At 43.4% G+C, this 22449-nt stretch overlaps 2 non-coding genes across 2 annotated transcripts; both read left to right on the forward strand.

Annotated features, from left to right (window-relative positions):
• Nucleotides 1–5723: 5723 nt before the first annotated feature.
• Nucleotides 5724–5796, forward strand: trnav-cac (transfer RNA valine (anticodon CAC)). Its single transcript has one exon. It is a non-coding gene; the product is annotated as a tRNA-Val (tRNA).
• A 16170-nt stretch (nucleotides 5797–21966) lies between these two features.
• Nucleotides 21967–22039, forward strand: trnav-aac (transfer RNA valine (anticodon AAC)). The gene has a single exon. It is a non-coding gene; the product is annotated as a tRNA-Val (tRNA).
• The last annotated feature ends 410 nt before the right edge of the window (nucleotides 22040–22449 follow it).

Raw genomic sequence — 22449 nt, forward strand, 5'->3', positions numbered from 1 at the left:
TATATGCATCATTATCCACGAGACCAATAATAACCTGTTTTGGGAGCTGTCCTAGAAACAGATTTTCCTGGTTCATCACCCGTGTCCCTGCAGGGATACTGTGGACTTTCATATAGACTCTTTCGATCGGGTACTTAACGCCTGCGCGTGTCCTAGTTTAACCGCCGGGGAGACGGACACTTTTTTCACAAACAGCGAGGCCGATAATATGGTCAGTTTATATTTTTCAGTATCAGGGGTCATCAGATAAAAAGCACTTTTACTACGGATCATTTTAATTTTAATGTCTACCCCGTTGAGCATGAGTTTTTCTTGGAAAAATATGTCTGCATTGATATGCCCCATTAGCTCAAAGGTCCTCCCTTCTGTTAAAGAGGCCGTTCTTTTTTGCAAACCCTTATTGAGTCCCTCTGGATCCTTGTCGTCCATAGCTTCCGGGTTGTCTTTGAAGAAAAGGCCGGGGCTGAACTGTTTGCTTAGGGTCTCCTCACTATAATTAAGTTTACACTCCATCATGGCTCTATAGGGGTAAGTATTGCTGCTTTGACTAATGAGCCGATCTCCCAGGGTCACATCCACCTGTGAAAACATGGTGGCCACCGGGTAATTGATGACCCCAGCGTTGGCCGTCTTCTCGATTGCATCGCCATCCTCATTAGTCACTTTACAGTTCATTAAAATAAATGTGTTATTCAAATCATTATAATCCTCGCCATTGCCAGCTATAAAAAACTCCAGAGGGGCCATGTCTGAAATTGCAGAAAGAGGGGGAATCTCTACATATATGCTCTTATCTATACTCGTTTGAGTGTATGGAACTGTAAACAGATCCAGTTCTGATTTGACGCATTCTTCCAATAGACTGTGGACAAAAGACATGTTTAAAAGATATATCCTGAGGCTCTATTTTTCTTTCTTTGAGACTTTCTTTTTGCAGGTTTTTTCTTGTGCTGCTTCCTTCTCCGAGTGTTTCCACGATATGTTGGAGAATGAGAGATTCTTCGTTTTCTGTTAGCCACGGATCATCGTCGCCCTGGTGGACACATGCTGTTTCTTCTTTTACCCCCCCTCCTCGCCATTACCATGAGACCCGAACCCTCCTGATGCTCATGGCTAGCTGCCCGGTTCATAACATTGGTGAACACGTCACTAACAATATTTTTAGCCGCTGATTTCAAGTGGGGTCTGGCTATAGCAAAGCCTCTCTTAAGCAGGGGTACGGCCATTCTAAAGAGACCACGAAAGAGTCCTCCTAGACCGGCGCCATACATTGTGGGGGCTCCTACAAAACCGGGCAAGCCGTTCCATCTTGCATCTTGTAATAATCCACATTGGCGCTAGGATCTACATAACCCCTCGAGGTAGCCATTTTAATAATGTACACACTGTTTCAGGGGTCGAAAATGTAGTTTGACAACTTAACTTTACCGAAGCGGAAGGGTACGTTGATATTCTGATCCGATTTGACTTCGATCGTGATGTTGTCAAAGTGGGTCTTTGAGACTGGTACGTAGTGTGGCTTGTCATAAGTAATTGTGACCATGTCATTGCTTTTACCTTTAATAAGTACATTTCTCAAAAGGGGGACATAACTATCCCCGACCCTCTGGTGGGTTATGATATCCGTATACACATAAAGAGTGTAAAAGCCGCCCCACCACTTCTGAGAACCTGCTCTCTGTGTCAGAATAGAACCCTAATATACGCCCCAGTTGGCCGCTGGTTTGAATGCTAATACCTGGTTTTGACACCTTGTACACTCTGTTTTTAATAGGGTTGTAATATAGCTTGATGTTGGGGGTGCCTTCTGAGAACTGTTTATGCATCTCATCTAATATTTTATCCACATTGTCATAATAACCTCCTTGTATCGTGAATGTCCATTGACTCTTTTTAACATCATCAAAAATGGCGAAGGTGGCATCCTTATCTTGTAAAACAGCCCAAGTGTAAGGATACTGTATTTCCGCCAACCCCACTTCCCACGACCCTCTTAGATCTATAGATTTTCCAAATTGTACCGTGTAACTGGATATTTCATTTTTAGGGTATATATCGAGAGAGGCGTTACTGGGTAGAGTCACGTAGAAGCCTCATGATTCCATCTTGAGTATCGAGAGTAATGCCCCCAACACACCCGCGGGCATGTTGTTATAAGGATTGAATATCGCAAACCTGTTGTTCCGGGACCCAACTATTGAACTTTTCAGGCCATCCAAGCCATTTCACCAACACATATTTTTTCCGGTTCTGGGTTTTTTCAGCTAATATCTTTTCAACTCTGTATACACTGTCTTTACCCACAATCATTTTTTGTAACTCGGCTTCGTAAAACGTTCCTTCTATATCCTCCCCGTCATAGTCTTTTAACCGGTACACGGGGGGGGCTCTAGCCAACTGTTCGGTAACTGTAAAATATTCGTCAGAAAATGTTTGTTCATAACCTTTGGCAAAAGTACTCCTTAGCTTTGAAACGCGAACCACATCACCGATGTTGAACTTATAAGTAGTTTTTCCCTTCTTAATAAATGGTCCGTATAATTTTGTATAGACCTGAAAAGAATTACTTTGATCAACATCTATAGACTTCATTTTAATACTGGTGTGATACCCTTGGTTGTAAGCATCAATAAAATCCTGAACTTTATCAAAATACTTGAACGTGTTGACCGCTGTAAAATATCTCCACATTTTGGTCTTTATGGTGCGGTTAAACCTCTCCACTACCGATGCTTTAAGCTCATTTCCGGTGGTGAAATGATGTATTTTGTGTCTCTTCAGTAGATTCTGAAATTCTCTGTTGAGAAACTCTTTTCCTTAATCAGTCTGCAGTTTTTTAGGACATCGACCCTGGGACAATATATCCTCAAAGACCCTCGTCACCGCTCAACCTGTTTTATTATGTAGAATTCGAGCCCAGGCATATTTTGATTAAACATCGATACACATCAACATCAATTTGTGACCATTTTTATGTTTTGATAAATTTGACATATCGACTAGATCCATTTGCCATTGTGAGTCTATGTCAGTTGCATATACGCGGTTTCTTTTAAAGTTAATCCTGAGAGGTTTATGTAAGGTATAGGCGTCTTGTTCCCGTAACCATTCTGAAACAACCACATCATTAACCTTCACTCCGGCCTCAGCGAGTCCTCTTTGAAAACCCTTCTTACCCGCCAAACCCCCAATCTTGGCTGGGTTGTAGTATAGTTCCTGCATTTGGGGAGCTTGCCGAGTCATTCTGTCAAATAACCACACAGACCCACACTATGCGCAAAGTTTTTTACAAGGTTTTTTATTCAACTTCAGGAGAGCAGATACCCCTTTTTAGACATTTGAGAAAAGTATAACATACACAACAATTTTTTCTACGGTCCAGACAAAAAGAAATCAGATGATTGGTTACTTGATCTATATCAACAAATATACCTGTTTCTTTATCTTGTAGGCACACACCTCAGTTACATATGTAAATAAACAACAATATGACCTATTTTAAAATTAAACAGAGGTGTATTAAACATGCTCAGTAAAAGGTCATACAGATGTTGATGAAATGGCCTAATATCATTCTTGGCCCCCTTGAGCGCTTCATCCCAGTGTTCGTACCCCCCGATCTTTGTTACAGCAGCCATTAACTTTTCCAGGTTTGAAAGTTGATCCTCATCGATGGTTAAATCTGTAGAGAAAAGGCTCGAGTTGGCTACTTTTCTGTCAAGCACATGGTGTAATAGCGCTCTCAGGTTAGCTGCAGAGTGTTGATGACAGAACCAGTTGCAGAAGCAGTCCAGAACATTCCCCATGTTCAAAGTCCCTTAGTTCAGGTCAGAGTCTGAATCAGTGGCGTAGATGTCGAATTCTTCGTCGCTGTCCCCAGCTTTAACTTCTTTACGGAAGAAATAAGCTTTTAGCTTGCCAGCGGTTTTTCTACTCGGCTCATCCAGGTCATTGAGCAGCTGCCCAAGTTTCTCTATTATAAACGGCTCCTTTTTCAGCTCCAGCAAAATCTCATCTATGATTTTCTGGACTTGTCCCGCAGTGACATGTATGTGGGAGTAAGACAGCGCCTTGATTAGTGCCGGTTTCAGCCACGGTTTGTTCAGTCTTCTGTAAAACACGTTGAAATAGAACAGGAAATAGTAACGGTCTGGTTCAAACAAACAACTGTGTCTCAACTGACTGGGGTGATTCACTTCACACCCCCGACAGACTTCTTTCAGAGCTCGGTCGATGAGAGCACTCAGAATATACACCAGGGTGCTTTTAACCACTCTGCTTACTTGGTCACATACCCCGGGCATAAATCCTTCGTCTTCATCACGCCCCCGGGACTGTCCGATGCTCATTGGTTCGCCTGGTGGTTTGTGGGGTGTTTCTACATCCATTGGACTGACCCCCTCCTGAGACGCACAGACGGTAGACAGTTCGGCAAAATCGAGGCCCTCCATGAGCTCCAGAGGCTGGGGATCCCCGAGACTCATTTGGACATCCATCGCACCGCATGTTGTTTCGTCCTGAGGGACCGGGGTCTGAGGTCTTGGAGAGTAACCGCAGTCAAAGGGTTCCAGAGTGTATACAAAATCTGGGGAATAGAACCAGGGGTGATCCCGGGTTTGAAGAGGCCTGTAGAGCCTGTCGACGTCCGCAGCTTTCGGGTAAGACATTCTCTTTAATTTTAAACCATGAATGAATTGTTGCGCCTTTTATCCTATCTCTTCACTACGTCATGACACACCGCCCTCTTAGAAGAGAGTAGCCCCTGAGCCGTCAGACCCCCCTCCAAAACCCCACACGTCGTCTGTTTTATCATCGTCGTCGTCATTCAAGGGGGATATATAATCCATAATCCAGCATATTCTCCTTCTAACCAAATCCAGTTGCGAACATTTGGTCAAGATGTCAAAACCATCATTTATACAGTTTATGACCTCTTTCAAGAACGGCCAGTCCACGGCGTCAAACATCATTTCAGTAACCTGTTTTTCTGGATCCTCTTGCCCTTGAGCAATGCAAAATAGGTCAGTGAAAATAGAAACCTTTATCTCACAGGCTGGCCCAAGGGAAACGCCTGTGCGCGTTTTACCAGCCTGCATCGATGGGAGCCATTCGAAACGCCAGGACGGGTCGGTTTCCGTAGTGTAGTGGCTATCACGTTCGCCTCACACGCGACAGGTCCCCGGTTCGAAACTGGGTGGAAACAACCCGCGGTGCACGTATGCCAGTGCCGTGTTACCCGTCCTCATCTCTCTGCCCCAAGGCCGGCCGTCGTTTTCTCTTCCTCGGAGTGGCAAGAAATCCTGACCTTGAGAACTAATGATCGAAGAAGGGTAGCTTTGCGAGGCGCTGGAACTGACACTTTTAAAATCGATACATGTTGTTGCTGTTACAATACGACCGTAGCAGGATCGGCGACATTGCTGTTACTCTTATGTAGTTGAAGGCGCAGTATAGCTCTGATAGTCTGCTGGTGAAGGAAGACCACCAGCCGTTTGAACAAGCCATTCAGCATCACCTTGTTGGGCTAAGTGCAGGCACTGTCAGAGCGCAGGGCGTCCTGCCTTTGAAAGAGTTTCCAAAGTGTCCTGATGTGCCCTTGAGCATTGCAAAATAGGTCAGTGAAATTAGAAACCTTTATCTCACAGGCTGGCCCAAGGGAAACGCCTGTGCGCGTTTTACCAGCCTGCTTCGATGGGAGCCATTCGAAACGCCAGGACAGGTTGGTTTCCGTAGTGTAGTGGCTATCACGTTCGCCTCACACGCGAAAGGTCCCTGGTTCGAAACCGGGCGGAAACAACCCGCGGTGCACGTGTGCTAGTGCCGTGTTACCTGTCCCTGTAACGCGGCCGGCCATCGTTTTCTCTTCCTCGGAGTGTCAAGAAAGCCTGACCTAAAGAACAAACGATCACAGAAGGGTAGCTTTGCGAGGCGCTGGAACTGACACTTTTAAAATCGATACATGTTGTTGCTGTTACAATACGACCGTAGCAGGATCGGCGACATTGCTGTTACTCTTATGAGTAGATAGTTGGGTTTTTTGGGCGCGGCCTATTTTGTTATGACGTATGCCCTAAGCTTATTAATATTCCTACGTCATAATTGGGGGGCGTGATTTTAGGTAGAGTTATTTCCTTAATTATTCCTACGTCATATCCGTCAGAAAGTGTACACCCATAAAACCCTGAACAACAAGGCCGCCCATAACCTGTTGTTCTTGTTGTTCTTGTTGGTCAACTGTAGAGTGTGAATGGGTCGGCTCTTCCTGTAGTGGTTGGGGGTCTTTTTTAAATATACATTTAATGGTTTAGTAAATCTAAACCGTTATAAGATCAACAAGTTCAGTTGTCTGTAATGGTCCCAGGTCTTAACAATGCCAGTTTTGAATTGTGCGTTTATCATATTCACACTGTCTCTGTCTGTCTTTCTCTCTCTCTCGCCCAATCATTTTATAAAATTCAACAAGTTCTGTTGTCTGTTATGATCCCAGGTCCTAACAATGCCTGTTTTGCATAGGGTACTTATGTTATCCACACTGTATCTGGCTCTGTCTCTCTCCTCAAATTTAATTAAAAATTAAATTAAAAAAGAGGGTGTGTGTGTGGGTGTTTGTGTGTATAGGTTAATTGTTTTTGTAAAAAAAAAAAAAAAAAAGCTGTGGTTATATTTTATCTCTCACATAATGTGTTCAGTCGTTTTACTTAAATACATTCTAGGGTCTTAAAGCTCATAAGAGTTAGACTTAAGATAAGGATATGCTTTTAAGGTATTTTAGTAGTCTCAATCCCTGATGATAAGGAATCGTTTAAAAAATGAAAACAACTGATCACTCAATGCTAAATAGATCACAACACTCAAGGCTAAATCACTCACACCATGGGGGGCGGGGGTGTGCTCATACAACAATAGGTATGGCGTGTGGTATCAAAACATTCAGAATACTTTTAACCTATATAATTTATAAGCTTTGTAAAATAAACCCAAATATCTCTTTTGCGGGGATAAACGCTGTTCTGAGTAGTTTGTGACTTGTTTAATACCAAACAAAGCATCGCTATAAAAAAAAAAAAAAAAATCACTGTAAAAGCGCTAGTTTTTTTTGATCTTTATAGTTATTTTCTAGGCTCAGGTTGTTTTTTAGCGCTTATAAAGGCCTGAAATATTCTTAGTGGTTGTTGACTATAGGTCTTGATGCTTAAAAATGTTTTTTTGAGAGACCAAAAGGTTCTAATAAAAGTTTAGAGTAGAGAGGAGAGAGATCGTCTCCATCTTGGTTTCTATTTGAAATTTGATGCAGTGTCATTTTATTGGTTGGTTTTGATATGTTAATTGGTAACAGGGTGGCACAAAGGCCAGACCAGAACAATGCCTTACAAGCAGATCCGGCATGTGGCCATCATTATAAGTATGAAGGTCTGGTCTTCAGCTCGACAGACTCATACTGACCTTTCGATTTAAGACTAAAGATCAACAATGTCCGGAAACAACATCAGCGATTCGATTTAAACGAGTTTTTAGGCAAGTCTTCAGATTATTTTCATTGACTCAGAGCGTGTTGTGTGCATGTATTGTAAATAAGGCTATAACATCTGTTTTAAGTTCTGTAAAATTATTTTTCAGCCAGTCAACAGGAGTTAATTCCCAACGCTGAGGAGATCATCTGGAACAACGACGGTAAGATTTTTGTGTTTGCGCTCATGGGTTCTTATGCATGGGTGTGTGTGGTTTTGAAGCGGCTCATTAGAGTTATGAAAACGTTTTAATATATATTAATGCCGGTCTCTTTAATTACACAGAAACTATCGAAAGGCCTGTGATTAATGTCTCCGAGGATCGACCAAGAGAAGTGGTTGTCCCTAGACAGGCTGTCTGCCGACCGGGTAAGAACTAAACCCCTGTTTGTTTGTATAACGTTTCTGTAAGATGTTTGAGTCCAGTTTTGTTAATTTAAAAAAATTATCCTGTCTAACAGTATTAAGAAACGTGGTTCGAGACAACGAAAGGCCTTCCACATCGAGGGCTTGTTTCGTTTTACCTTCGAGAACCGTAACCTTTCAAGAATCTGAAAGGCCGTCAGCCCCGGTATCTGATAGCTGTGAGTATATATCTGCAGCCTGTAAGAGGTTAAAGCTTTTTATAAAGCGGTGTGGTTAAAGGTTAAACATGTCTCTTACCTTCACAGCGGTGCAAAAAGCTAAACCAGCCGAAAAACATAAGAAACGATTATTCTGTGGAGGTAAGTAAGATCTTTCAAACTTTAATGTTTTTAAAAGGGCTTTGTTTGCCCGTTGAGGGCTAATATTTAAGCGATGGGTGACCGTTTCCTGTAGGGCGGGGGGTTCTGGGAAAGATCTTTAGAAGTCCGGACAGGTCTAGGCTTGTTTCTGGGGAACGTGTTTAGAAATGACCGATTGCCGTACCGTCTGGTTAGGAAGTAAAGCCGTCTGAAAGGGTTTAGTAAGTTGTTTGGCTTATCTCCCGCTATTATACTTCTGTTTTAAAGTGGTTGTAGGAAAAGGCTTGAAGGTGTTCATTGTATTTAATATTTAAACAGATCGTGAAAACGTTTGTGAAACAGGAAGTCCCGGGATCAGGAAGCGTTTACACTTGGAAGGTTCGTTTAAAAATGAAATGTTGTTGTGTGTGTGTGTGTTTTATTAACAATATTACAGTTTTTAAAGAAACATTTAAGAAACAGTTTATTTACAGCTGCTTCTCTGTTTTACATTTATTATCAAGTCCTAATAAATATATTGTCTGTAAATAATAAGGCGTTGTAGTGAATGTCTAAGGCTATTTTCAAAGGTCTAAAAAAGCTAAAGGTTTTGAATGTCCTGGACATGTTGTTTTAAGTTTGATTTCTGTCGCCGTTTAAAGATGTAAATGTAATGTATATTTTTATTCTTCCCAAGACTCTTGGGATAGTCATTCTGTGGATGAGCTATTGAGGACAATTACCCCGTCTAAGTGGGATCAAACATCTTCCCCGGTGAGATCACCGAGAGGATCCCCCACGGTGGTCTTGGAGACCCCCCAACATCTACTCAGGCCACAGCCTTCTGGGGGTAATTCAACACCCCAGATTTAGCCCGCCGCATTGTCGGGCGGAACAAATACAGGCATCCAACAACCTCAGGGGTCGCCGTCAGTCAGGGCTGACACACCACCCAACGACGGCCTGGTTTCAACATCGTCCCCCCAGACCCGTTTCTTGGCTACAGAAACGCGGAACAGTACCCCGCGCTTGGCCAGGGTGTCACCGCAAAGGCCTTCTTGGTCTCCGTCCATGAGTATACGCTCGCTCCCTGCCTCCTTCGACCGAGATTTACCGGAGCGACCATCCTTTGAAGCTGAGCCAGGCCACCAGCCCCCGGAGCTACTTCCTGAAGGTCGGCATGAGTTGCTACATACTTTGTTACAAAATCAAAGACTTGTGTTACTGGGGCAATGCCTGGTGATAGAGAGCCAAAACACCCTTATTAATACCCTTACTAACGAATTGTACCGTATTTAATGTTTTAATAGACACAAAACGCCTTACTATTGTGGGTTGTTGGAAAAATAAAAAATAAATTAAAAAATGTCCTGACTTGGTAAAAGAACTCACAAACTAAAGGATTATGAACAAGCTAGGGCCCTAAAAAGACCTTCCCGAGAGAACTTCCCCGGCCCTGTTGTGAACTCCTCTGATGTCCCAATGAACCTGGAACTATTACAAATGATAAATTATTTAAATAACCCCCAATTACCACCGATAGAATGTGAATTAACAGACTTACCGGTGAACCCCGACCTGTTACAGATGGTCAATGATCTAAATAACCACCTCCCACCGGTAGCGCTTATAGAGGTTCACCCCCTAGTTCACCCCGATTTGTTTGAAATGGTGGAGGCTTTGGAGGAGCTACCCCGACCAAATTCTGCCCCTATTATAAATGATTTGAGACAATTAGAACACAGGATGGCGGCAGAAGCAGCCATCACTATAGAGGAGGGTCTTGACATTAACCGGTTGGATATCTTTGAAGGACTTTTACAGGCTTTAAATGAGCCTCCTCAAAAAGGGGGTTTTGTAGATGTCAGCAGTGGGGGTGTTCGGAATGTGGAGGGTTCTGAGACTGATAAGGCTGTGGAGGACATGCTCTGTGAGAATGTAGGGGGTGAAGGCTTTGTTCAAAATGATGATGTGTCCAAGAGTACCAGTGATCCCGTGATTATAGATAGACCGGCCTATAACAATTTTGAAATGATTCAGCGTTTTACTTTTGCAGAACTTTTAAATTGTGACAATTATGCAGAAATATTTGTCAACATACACGAGGCCTTGCAGAAAATGCTTGAACAGGTTCAGACCTCGAGATGTTGTACAGTTAGAACTCAGAGGGGATGCTTTGTTTAGCAACCTATCTGCAATGCTGAGTGGAGATAATTTAGATGTCTGGCTAAAATCGAAGCGTTATTGCAAAGTAACGCAGCCATCTTAGCTGATGAAAGTCTGTCTCTGGTAATGAATGTGGTTCGTAACCCTGAGGGTGGGGCGCTTAGAAGACTGTCGAAATGCTTGAAGAACGACATAATTAGGACCAAGCTCAGGCAATTAGTGGTGAGTTCCAGTGGGGACAATAAGCTCTGTTTTGCTTACAGTTTAATAAAACTACTCACCCCCGACATGCCTGAACCCCAAGCTCTGCAAGAGGCTTTAATGCTTCATCAGAGGGCCGGCTTAAACTCTCAACAGATGGTTGCCTTTTCAGACATTACCAAGTTTGAGGAGTTGTTGTCTTTAAAAATTGTTGTGTGGTACCGTTGTGAGGTAAAGGAAGTATTTGTTAAATTTCAGACACATCCTGAAACCCATACACAGACACTGTTTCTCTTCCTAGGTGATAGACATTAATTTGGAATAAAGAGTTTGACGGCTTTTTTGGGTTGTTCGTATGTTTGTCATTGGTGTTATAAGGCCTTCAATGATAAGCTTAAGCACCGCTGTGACGGTTACTGTAACGTCTGTTTCAATCCGCAATGTCATAAGGGTTTGGCCCCTACCATCCGATGTAAAGATTGCTTAAGGATTTGTCTCTCAGCGTTCTGTTTTTCCGAGCATAAGGTACAGAGGGCCGCTGCTGAGGGGGTTAAAAAACTGAGTTATTGTGATCAAACTAAATATTGCCCGCAGTGTTGCCTCCAGTACCGTTTTCATGAGGTTAAACCACACAAATGTCTGGAGCCGAGATGCAGGATCTGTAATGCTGATTTAACCCCGGGGTCCGAACACCAGTGCTTTATTCAGCCGGTTAAAAAGGAGCCGCCGCACAACCGGTATGTCTTTTTTGCTTTTGAATGCCGGCAAGAAAACGGGGTCCACGTTGCTAATTATATACACTGTATTGACATGTTGGATCGTGAGTGGTCAGCTAGCGGTGAGAGTTGTGTCAGGGATTTCTTTACGCGGTATCGCGGTCCAAAATACCTCAATTACACATTTATTGCCCACAATGCTAAGGGTTATGATTCTTACATTTTGATGAAGTATCTGGTGGAAAATGGGGTGACCCCAAAAAAAGTAGCTCAGGGTAGCAAGATCATGTGTTTCACCGACGAAGCTTTCAACTAACGTTACATAGACTCGTTAAATTTCCTCCCCATGAAATTGAGCGCTTTGCCTAAGGCTCTGGGTTTTGAGGCTCAGAAGAAAGGTTGGTTCTGCCATTTTTTTAATACTAAGGACACTCAAAATTATCGAGGGTCCTACCCGCCCGCCTCTTATTATGGGGTTGATACTATGATGTCTCATGAGAGGGAGGAATTCTTTAAATGGTACAATACGGTTAAGTGAGGTGTTTTTGATTTCCGAGAAGAGATGGCCGCTTATTGTTAAAATGATGTGGTGATCCTTAATGAAGCCTGTGTGCGTTTCTGCGCCGAGGTTATCAACACATCGGGTCTCGACCCTTTGCAAAGTGTGACCATAGTGTCTCTCTGCATGAAAATGTATCGGTCCAATTTCTTGCAGAAAAACACTATAGCGGTCACCACTTCTGACAACTATCGTGCTAGACAAAAGAACTTTTCGACTGTCTCCATACAGTGGCTGGAATACCTGAGTGCCCGGGATAACATATTCATCAGACATGCTTTAAATCAAGGGGAAGTCAAAATGGGGCCTTACTACTTAGACGGTTTTAGCGACGTGTTCGGGCGGCGTACCGCTTATGAGTTTGCTGGTTGTATTTACCATGGCTGTCCTCAGTGCTTCGACCCAAACACCTTTAACCCCGAAACACAAAAACTCTGCGGTGATATCTACTATGATTTCCAGGAACGAATTGAAACTTTAAAAAACACCTATGGTTTGAACGTGCTGGTGATTTGGGAACACGAGTGGACGACCCTGAAGCAACAGGATGCGGGGGTACAACGGTTTATGGAAACCTTGGACTTTCCTGAATGTCTAGAGCCCCGGGATGCGTTATTTGGGGGTCGTACCAATGCCCTCTGTTTACATTATGAGGTAAAGGAGGGTGAGAGAGTAGATTACTATGATTTCACCAGTCTGTACCCTTATGTCAACAAGACCAAAATGTACCCGGTGGGGCGTCCAACCATTGTTTATCGTGACTTTCTCGAAATCGGACATTACTTTGGATTGATCAAAGTCACCATGTACCCTCCTCGCGAGCTGTTCTTACCCGTGTTGCCTTACAGGTGTTCGGGAAAATTGATGTTCCCTCTGTGTAGAACGTGTGTGGAAACTGAAAATCAAACTACCTCTTGTCTGCACAGTGATGAAGATGACGGGTGTCTGGTGTAGCATTGAGCTTGACAAGGCGGTGGAGAAAGGTTACAGAGTCGGTAAGGTGTTTGAGGTTTGGCATTTTTCTGAAAAATCTGATACTCTTTTTGCTGATTACATTATGACCCATCTGAAAGGGAAACAGGAGGCATCGGGCTATCCCTCATGGTGTGTTGACTCCGCGGCCAAAGAGCGATACATTCAGCAATATTTTGAAAAGGAAGGGATCCGTCTAGAGCCGGGGAACATAACTGTAAACCCCGCCAAGAGACAAATGTCCAAACTGATTTTAAACAGTCTGTGGGGTAAGTTTGGGGAAAGAAATTACCGTCTAAACACAACCTTGATTAAAACCCCTGAACAGTTTATAGAATTTATGTTTTCCAAACAACATGCAGTATCACACTTTCAATTCTTAAATGACCACGTGGCACAGGTCCAGTGGAGGGCCCCTAAAGATTTCCCCACCAAACAGGGGAACGTTAATGTTTTCATAGCGGTTTTTACCACGGCTTACGCCCGGCTTGAACTGTACAACTTAATGGATCAGTTGCAGGAACGCACGCTCTATCATGATACTGACTCTGTAATCTTTGTCACCAGGCCAGGGGATTGGGTCCCTCCCCTCGGGGACTACCTTGGGGAGTTAACGAGCGAACTAGATCCTCAGGAGTTTGTTTCAGGGGGTCCTAAGACTTTTGCCTACAGAACGGCTGCGGGTAAGACCTGTATGAAAGTTAAGGGTTTCACTCTGAACCATTGTAACAACAAGCTCATTAACATCAAGTCTCTGACGACCCTGGTAGAAAGTTTTGTAACAAGAAAGACGCGCCTCCTCGTGAGATTATTACAGCCGGAAATCAGATCTATCGAAATAAAAAGGGGTACACGTTGGAAGATAGATCACTAAACAAACGGTTCAGGGTGGTGTACAATAAAAGAGTGTTGAAGACTGATTATACCACTCTGCCTTATGGATATTAGCGGTGGTTTTGATAACAGACTTCAACACCCTTTCTCCTGTATTATAGCCTGTCCCTCCAATTCGGGGAAGAGCTATCTTATAAAGAACATCATAGAAGATGTGGACACAACCGTGTCCCAAGCTCTTGACAACATAGTGTGGTGTTACTCTTGCTGGCAACCTCTCTACGATGATTTGGCTTCGAAAAAAAATAATCTGAAATTTGTGCAAGGTCTCCCCGCCTCGTTGTGTGACGATGACTTGTTCCCGCCCGGTCAAACTAATCTAGTGATCCTTGATGACCTGATGGAGCAGGCCGGTGACAACAGTGAAGTGGAAAAAGCTTTCACAAAGTACACTCATCATAGGAATTTAAGTATTATTTATTTAGTTCAAAATCTATTTTTTCAAGGTAAAAAAAGCCGCACTATTAATTTATATGCCAATTATATAATTATTTTTAAAAACCCCAGAGATAAACTACAGGTCACCGTCTTGGCTCGTCAAATGTACCCTAACCAGACCAAGTTCTTTTTGGAGGCATTTGAGGATGCCACCAAAAAACCCTATGGGGACTTGATTGCGGACTTAAAAGCACAAACCCCAGAAGACTTTCGCCTCAGAACAGGTTTGTGCCCGCCCGATTGGCCGGCAGTGTATGTGCTAAAGTAAAGGAAATACATAAGAATGTCTGTTCGGATTAAAAGAAATCTGCCACTTTTGCAAATGTTATTTGAGGGGAGCCCGCGCCATAGGAAAGCTGTGCTGGCAGGGGCCCCCTCGGATTTGATCGAGACCCTGTGTGAAATAGCTTTTAACATCTTACGCGGTAATATACCCCTAACCACTTCTCAACATTCTAAACTCAAAAAACAAAAAGCGGTTATCAAGATCATCGCTAATAAGAAGTATTCTATTAAAAGAAAAAGAAAGAAGATTAATCAAACCGGGGGTTTTATAGGACCGCTGTTGAGCATAGCCGTGCCTTTCCTAACCAGTCTTCTAGCTTCCAGAGTGGGTTAATAATGGAATATGCTCAGAAAATGTTTTTGATCCCTCAGGAGCAGCTTGAGAAACTGAGAAAAAATGTTGTCGGGCCAGAGCCCATTAGACAAACGGCCGAAAACAACCTGGACTCTGAAATGAAAGCTATACAGGCCAGGGCCGATTTAAATCAGTATTCCAAAGCTCAGTTGTATACCAACACGTTACAGCGCTACCTCCGTCTGGTTAGACAGGGTGAAAAAGATCAAAACATTTTAACTTTAACCATGGCCTCTCAAGAAAATGGTTCTGGGGCTGATGCGGGGGGTACGGTTGATAAAGATGTTGCGGTGACCGAACCTGTTGAGAGTTCAGAGGGAGATGTTGTAACGGATGTTTTGAGAAACATGCCGGCCAGAAGCAAAAGACATGCAGAATATATCCTGCACAAAATGGTTCAGAAACCGCGGGTAACGGCTTGGAATGAACAGGGTGAATTTGTTTTTAAAGGACAACTGATCAAAGGTTCACACATGTTTGATTTGTTGAAGAGTGTCACTAACACTAATAAGGTACCCGATAGTCGCCGACCTGTAGGCTGGAATGCTTTCCTACAGGCGATGGCCTGTCTGAACATGCCCCAATCAACAGTTCCTAACCAGGAAACGCGACAAAAAATCCGTCTGTGTAAAGAGGTGGAGCCTGATCTGACTCCGATATCTCATTACTCTGACCGTGCTGAGCGACCATCCTCAGGATCTATCCATCGTTGGGAAGCTTATTAATCTCATGTTTTTATTTGTCTCCCCTGTAAATAATGACCCGACAAACAATTTTTTTTTTTTTCAAATGTTGTTCATTTATTTATACCATAAACCCTGCTTTGTATAAGAATTGTGTTGAATAAAAACAAAACTAATGATTCAAAGGCTGTTTTCATTATTTTTTCACCTTAACACGCATGACATCTTTTAAAATCCTCACAAGAACACCCCATCTGTATACATGGCTGGCTAGGGTCGTAAGTCATTGTGTTATAAGGGGGGGTCCACAGTGTCCTGACAATCTCTGCCACTTTTTTATCATTTTGGCCTAAATCCTCACTGTACAAGGCCATAATATCGGGGTATGACCTTCCTTTAGATCTATGATATAAGAAAAACACACAGTGTTGACCACAAGTGAAGGTCTGCAGACTTTGTACTTGACGACCGCTGTAAATGGTTTCTTGACAGTTGTTGAGCAGAAAGTTATTGATCTTCCGAGGGAAAGGTCTGAAATCCGGGGGGTTTGCATAGGAATCAAAAAATTCTCCACGGTGGTCCTCCCTTAGATAAATAGCCAGCCAATGTTCTCCGGGCATATTTTTAGGGTGTGTGTTGATTATGTACATTGCAGGTAAATTCTTGATCTTAAATTTAGGCAGCTGATCGCAGGCGTAGACTCCTTGAAACAGTTTCCGTGAGCCGGCAAGGGCATTCATGTTGTGGTTGAGCTCTCTGGTGTTCATTTTAATAATAATCATACAGAACGTTTCTCCTCCGATTCACCTCAATAATGTTGTCAAACACAGCATACACGACCATATTTACAGTGCGTGGTAGAGGCTGCTTGAAACGCATCTCCAAACGCATATTGCCCGTCTTCATCAGTGAAAAATGTTGTCCACACTCTTCGTCAGGGGTCAGGTTGAAACCGTACAGGGTGTAACCGCTGCAGTATTCCCGGCGATCGATCAGCAGAGTTTGATCCTTGAGATGGCGACCCGTAGCCAGTACTAGACTGTCATATTCACGAACCGCATTGCCGATTTCAAAGTCAGGTTGAAAAGGTCTGGATGGAACCTGCACACCATCGACGTACAACACTATAAATTCCGCGTTATGTTTAAAGTTAAAGGGGTTCTTGTTGTAAACCCCGGTAAATGCATCATTATCCACGAGACCTATAATAACCTGTTTTGGGAGCTGTCCTAGAAACAGATTTTCCTGGTTCATCACCCGTGTCCCTGCGGGGATACTGTGGACTTTCATATAGACTCTTTCGATCGGGTACTCGGCGTTTGCCGTCATTAACGCCTGCGCGTGTCCTAGTTTAACCGCCGGGGAGACGGACACTTTTTTCACAAACAGCGAGGCCGATAATATGGTCAGTTTATATTTTTCCGTATCAGGGGTCATCAGACAAAAAGCATTTTTACTACGGATCATTTTAATTTTAATGTCTACCCCGTTGAGCATGAGTTTTTCTTGGAAAAATATGTCTGCATGGATATGCCCCATTAGCTCAAAGGTCCTCCCTTCTGTTGAAGAGGCCGTTCTTTTTTGCAAACCCTTATTGAGTCCCTCTGGATCCTTGTCGTCCATAGCTTCCGAGATGTCTTTGAAGAAAAGGCCGGGGCTGAACTGTTTGCTTAGGGTCTCCTCACTATAATTAAGTTTACACTCCATCATGGCTCTATAGGGGTAAGTATTGCTGCTTTGACTAATGAGCCGATCTCCCAGGGTCACATCCACCTGTGAAAACATGGTGGCCACCGGGTAATTGATGACCCCAGCGATGGCCGTATTCTCGATTGCATCGCCATCCTAATCAGTCACTTTACAGTTCATTAAAATAAATGTGTTATTCAAATCAATATAATCCTCGCCATTGCCAGCTATAAAAAACTCCAGAGGGGCCGTGTCTGAAATTGCAGAAAGAGGGGGAATCTCTACATATATGATCTTATCTATACTCGTTTGAGTGTATGGAACTGTAAACAGATCCAGTTCTGATTTGACGCATTCTTCCGATAGACTGTTGACAAAAGACATGTTTAAAAGATGTATCCTGAGGCTCTATTTTTCTTTCTTTGAGACTTTCTTTTTGCAGGTTTTTTCTTGTGCTGCTTCCTTCTCCGAGTGTTTCCACGATATGTTGGAGAATGAGAGATTCTTCGTTTTTTGTTAGCCACGGATCTTCGTCGCCCTGGTGGACACATGCTGTTTCTTCTTTTACCCCCCCTCCTCGCCATTACCATGAGACCCGAACCCTCCTGATGCTCATGGCTAGCTGCCCGGTTCATAACATTGGTGAACACGTCACTAACAATATTTTTAGCCGCTGATTTCAAGTGGGGTCTGGCTATAGCAAAGCCTCTCTTAAGCAGGGGTACGGCCATTCTAAAGAGACCATGAAAGAGTCCTCCTAGACCGGCGCCATACATTGTGGGGGCTCCTACAAAACCGGGCAAGCCGTTCCATCTTGCATCTTGTAATAATCCACATAGGCGCTAGGATCTACATAACCCCTCGAGGTAGCCATTTTAATAATGTACACACTGTTTCAGGGGTCGAAAATGTAGTTTGACATTAACTTTACCGAAGCGGAAGTGTACGTTGATATTCTGATCCGATTTTACTTCGATCGTGATGTTGTCACAGTGGGTCATTGAGACTGGTACGTAGTGTGGTTTGTCATAAGTAATTGTGACCATGTCATTGCTTTTACCTTTAATAAGTACATTTCTCAAAAGGGGGACATAACTATCCCAGACCCTCTGGTGGGTTATGATATCCGTATACACATAAAGAGTGTAAAAGCCGCCACACCACTTCTGAGAACCTGCTCTCTGTGTCCGAATAGAACCCTAATATACGCCCCAGTTGGCCGCTGGTTTGAATGCTAATACCTGGTTTTGACACCTTGTACACTCTGTTTTTAATAGGGTTGTAATATAGCTTGATGTTGGGGGTGCCTTCTGAGAACTGTTTATGCATCTCATCTAATATTTTATCCACATTGTCATAATAACCTCCTTGTATCGTGAATGTCCATTGACTCTTTTTTACATCATCAAAAATGGCGAAAGTGGCATCCTTATCTTGTAAAACAGCCCAAGTGTAAGGATACTGTATTTCCGCCAACCCCACTTCCCACGACCCCCTTAGATCTATAGATTTTCCAAATTCCAAATATTTCATTTTTAGGGTATATATCGAGAGAGGCGTTACTGGGTAGAGTCATGTAGAAGCCTCCTGATTCGATCTTGAGTATCGAAAGTAATGCCCCCAACACACCCGCGGGCATGTTGTTATAAGGATTGAATATCGCAAACCTGTTGTTCCGGGACCCAACTATTGAACTTTTCAGGCCATCCAAGCCATTTCATCAACACATATTTTTTCCGGTTCTGGGTTTTTTCAGCTAATATCTTTTCAACTCTGTATACACTGTCTTTACCCACAATAATTTTTTGTAACTCGGCTTCGTAAAACGTTCCTTCTATATTCTCCCCGTCATAGTCTTTTAACCGGTACACGGGGGGGTCTCTAGCCAACTGTTTGGTAACTGTAAAAGTACTCCTTAGCTTTGAAACGCGAACCACATCACAGATGTTGAACTTATAAGTAGTTTTTCCCTTCTTAATAAATGGTCCGTATAATTTTTTATAGACCTTAAAAGAATTACTTTGATCCACATCTATAGGCTTCATTTTAATACTGGTGTGATACCCTTGGTTGTAAGTATCGATAAAATCCTGAACTTTATCAAAATACTTGAACGTGTTGACCGCTGTAAAATATCTCCACATTTTGGTCTTTATGGTGCGGTTAAACCTCTCCACTACCGATGCCTTAAGCTCATTACCGGTGGTGAAATGATGTATTTTGTGTCTCTTCAGTAGATTCTGAAATTCTCTGTTGAGAAACTCTTTTCCTTAATCAGTCTGCAGTTTTTTAGGACATCGACCCTGGGACAATATATCCTCAAAGGCCCTTGTCACCGCCCAACCTGTTTTATTATGTAGAATTCGAGCCCAGGCATATTTTGATTACACATCGATACACATCAACATCAATTTGTGACCATTGTTATGTTTTGATAAATTTGACATATCGACTAGATCCATTTGCCATTGTGAGTCTATGTCAGTTGCATATACGCGGTTTCTTTTAAACTTAATCCTGAGAGGTTTATGAAAGGTATAGGCGTCTTGTTCCCGTAACCATTCTGAAACAACCACAACATTAACCTTCACTCCGGCCTCAGCGAGTCCTCTTTGAAAACCCTTCTTACCCGCCAAACCCCCAATCTTGGCTGGGTTGTAGTATAGTTCCTGCATTTGGGGAGCTTGCCGAGTCATTCTGTCAAATAACCACACAGACCCACACTATGCGCAAAGTTTTTATACAAGGTTTTTTATTCAACTTCAGGAGAGCAGATACCCCTTTTTAGACATTTGAGAAAAGTATAACATACACAACAATTTTTTCTACGGTCCAGACAAAAAGAAATCAGATGATTGGTTACTTGATCTATATCAACAAATATACCTGTTTCTTTATCTTGTAGGCACACACCTCAGTTACATATGTAAATAAAACAACAATATGACCTATTTTAAAAGTAAACAGAGGTGTATTAAACATGCTAAGTAAAAGGTCATACAGATGTTGATGAAATGGCCTAATATCATTCTTTGCCCCCTTTGAGCGCTTCATCCCAGTGTTCGTACCCCCCGGTCTTTGTTACAGCAGCCATTAACTTTTCCAGGTTTGAAAGTTGATCCTCATCGATGGTTAAATCTGTAGAGAAAAGGCTCGCGTTGGCTACTTTTCTGTCAAGCACATGGTGTAATAGCGCTCTCAGGTTAGCTGCAGAGTGTTGATGACAGAACCAGTTGCAGAAGCAGTCCAGGGTCTGAGGTCTTGGAGAGTAACCGCAGTCAAAGGGTTCCAGAGTGTATACAAAATCTGGGGAATAGAACCAGGGGTGATCCCGGGTTTGAAGAGGCCTGTAGAGCCTGTCGACGTCCGCAGCTTTCAGGTAAGACATTCTCTTTAATTTTAAACCATGATTGAATTGTTGCGCCTTTTATCCTATCTCTTCACTACGTCACGACACACCGCCCTCTTAGAAGAGAGTAGCCCCTGAGCCGTCAGACCCCCCTCCAAAACCCCACACGTCGTCTGTTTTATCATCGTCGTCGTCATTCAAGGGGGATATATAATCCATAATCCAGCATATTCTCCTTCTAACCAAATCCAGTTGCGAACATTTGGTCAAGATGTCAAAACCATCATTTATACAGTTTATGACCTCTTTCAAGAACGGCCAGTCCACGGCGTCAAACATAATTTCAGTAACCTGTTTTTCTGGATCCTCCACACCCCCTTCAATAGGGTTTGTAATCAGGGTACTGCTAAACAAAACCTTACGATCTGTAGTTAGAGATAGACTCTTCACCACTCTACCGTAGTTCTGCAAGCTTTCCCATTCACACCTTTCAAAACCCTGAGTCGGAGACTCCATTTCGCATTCTCTTGGACCCTCTTGCAAGCCTTCTAGAGTCTTATCCACAAGCCCCAGATCTCTCCAGGCCATCACCTTCAACCAGTCCTCATAAGAGTATTCAATTACCGTCTCAAAAGGTTCCAACGTACCCTCCTTCTCTCCCAAAGCAAAAAGCTCCACTCCAACATAGCTGGGTTCCCTTTTAAAGCGGTAACCCCGTCGAGCCCCCCAGAACAACACCCAGGAGCGTTCAATCTTCAAATTGGTGAGTACAGGAACCCTTGCCCGGGATTGTTTCTTGCGGGGTTTCATGTTGATGTCGCTGGACATGTTGAAGAAGCGGGATGTTTCTGATGCTGAGAATTAAAGAGGTATTGCCTAAAAGCAGCGCGGGTTCTTAAATAGAGAGGAGAGTTTCGGGGCGTTGCCTTCAGAGGGGTGGGGGTATTTATGGGTGGCCTTGATGTTCAGGGTTTTATGGGTGTACACTTTCTGACGGATATGACGTAGGAATAATTAAGGAAATAACTCTACCTAAAATCACGCCCCCCAATTATGACGTAGGAATATTAATAAGCTTAGGGCATACGTCATAACAAAATAGGCCGCGCCCAAAAAACCCTACTATCTACTCTTATGTAGTTGAAGGCGCAGTATAGCTCTGATAGTCTGGTGGTGACGGAAGACCACCAGCCGTTTGAACAAGCCATTCAGCATCACCTTGTTGGGCTAAGTGCAGGCACTGTCAGAGCGCAGGGCGTCCTGCCTTTGAAAGAGTTTCCGAAGTGTCCTGATGTGCCCTTTAGCAATGCCAAACAGGTCTGTGAAAATGGCATCCTTTCGCGGCACTTCAGACGCCATCTCACAGTCTAGCCGACCTGAAATGCCTGAGCCCGTTTTACCAGCAGGCTTCAACGGTAACCGTTTGAAGCAAGACGTGGCGGTGTCAGTTTCCGTAGTGTAGCGGTTATCACGTTCGCCTAACACGCGAAAGGTCCCCGGTTCGAAACCGGGCGGAAACAGCCTGCTGTGGGCCGGCCCTTTTCGTCCTGTTTGCCCTCGTGGTTCCCCGGAGGCGGTGGGTAGCTTTTCTTCATTGGAGTGCCCGAAATCGGTGCTCTCAGAGCGTCCGTCCGTCGACAGGTTGAAATTGTAAACGCTGGTGTAGCCACTTTTAATTAAAATCTGATGATGATGATGATGATGATGTTGTTGTTGTTGTTCTTGTTGTCATCGTGGTCGCCGTCATTATTATTGTTAAAGTAAAGCAGTAGTTAGATTTGTTGCTACCGTAAGGTGTAGAAGGCACAATAGCTCTGTGATTGTCTGATGGTGGCACAAGACGAGCAGCAGCTGTTTGAACAAGCCATTGAGCATCACCTTGTTGGGGTAAGTGTAAGTCTTGTCATAGCTCAGGGCATTCTTCCTTTAA

This window comes from Amia ocellicauda, assembly GCF_036373705.1.
Source record: "Amia ocellicauda isolate fAmiCal2 chromosome 11 unlocalized genomic scaffold, fAmiCal2.hap1 SUPER_11_unloc_1, whole genome shotgun sequence".
In the NCBI taxonomy this organism is placed as follows: Eukaryota; Metazoa; Chordata; class Actinopteri; order Amiiformes; family Amiidae; genus Amia; species Amia ocellicauda.